This window comes from Telopea speciosissima, chromosome 6 (assembly GCF_018873765.1).
Source record: "Telopea speciosissima isolate NSW1024214 ecotype Mountain lineage chromosome 6, Tspe_v1, whole genome shotgun sequence".
Lineage (NCBI taxonomy): Eukaryota > Viridiplantae > Streptophyta > Magnoliopsida > Proteales > Proteaceae > Telopea > Telopea speciosissima.
Window position 1 is genome coordinate 21322881 of NC_057921.1, and position 1543 is coordinate 21324423.

Consider the following 1543-nt stretch of genomic DNA (forward strand, 5'->3'; position numbering starts at 1 on the left):
GGCTTTCTATGACAGACATATTTTGAAAAATCTTTTGAGGTAGGTCAGAAAGTTTTGTTGTACAATTCTCGTTTGCACATCTTTCTAGGTAAGTTGCGTTCTAGATGGGATGGCCCTTATATTGTTCAAACTATTTATCCTCATGGGGCTATTGAAGTTTCCAATCCAAGTACATGTACTACTTTTAAGGTGAATGGCCAACATTTGAAGCCATACATTGAGATGCCCATTCCAGTTGTGGAAGAGGTCATGGATCTCCATGAGCCTCTTTACCTTGATGATTGATCTCCTGGTATGTATCCCCTCTCTTGTCCTTATTCTTTCTTTTCTGCATGCATTGAAGACACTACATGAATTAAGTGTAGGGGGATGTGTGAACTTAATGGGTGAATTTTGATTGTGGCGGTAGTTTTGGTTTTGTGCATATGTTTCTTTGATTGTGAAGCGGGAGAAAGAGGGAATTAGGTGCCGTAGCATGTGAAACAATAAAAAATCCCTTTTCAAGGAATTGGTATGTATCCGATGAGAGGGACTAAGTTGGAAAATATGAGCAATATTTCATTTGATGGCTAGATTCCTCTATGTGTTTTATAGACCCTTTGATCTTTTGGCTAGTAGTTGAGACCAATTTGTTTGTGGCAAGGCATGAAAGTGAATGAAAAAAGAAAAGAAAAAAAAAAAAAGAGAAGAAAGGAAAGTGGAATTCCTTGGAACTAGACAGGGCACTGGTGCCTTAGGAAGCAGGGTGACTTGTTTGAAACTCCTTGGAAGGAAACTCAAAAAAAACTCTTGCATCAATGTCTCAATATCTTTATAGATACATGCAAAAAGCGAAGCTACCAAATACTTGGGTATTTGGTGTATGCTCTACCATGTCATTCAAGAAACAGTAGTGGAGCAGAAATAGAGTTTACTGTTGAGAAAGAAAAGCTTTTGCCTTAATGCCTGAAAAGAAAGTATGGTAAAAAATGCTCAAAGCCTGAGTCTTCGGTTCCATCGATGCTATAAGTGGTTTACCTGAAGGTTAGTAGTGTTTAGAAGATATGAGGAGATCCCTTAATCTTGATGTATGCTTGTTACTTGAATTGATGTGGGGTGATAAAATTCAAGTGTGGGGGAATTTTTGGCTCCTTGATCTTTAGTTCAACACTTTTAAGGATTGTGTGCACCATCCTGCTTATGCCATAATTAAAATTTACAGCATTCTTTTTGACTTATTGAATTTTGGGTGTACATTCACTGCAAACACCCACGAGACACAACTCGTCCACTAGGGGTAACCTAGGGGTTTAAAGGCTTATTACACATGCTAAGTGCAACCGTGATTCCTATGAAAATGAGTTAGGATTTCTGCATTTTAGGTTAGTTTTTGTTTTGTTTACTTGAGGACAAGCAAAAGTTCAAGTGTGGGAGAATCTGATGAGCACATTTATGTGTGAAATCTTAGGGCATAAAGCATGCATTTTACCACATTGAACAGAGTTACTCGGGTGTTTTCCTGTACTTTTCAGGTTTTTGACAATTTTATACTATTCTGGGCTAT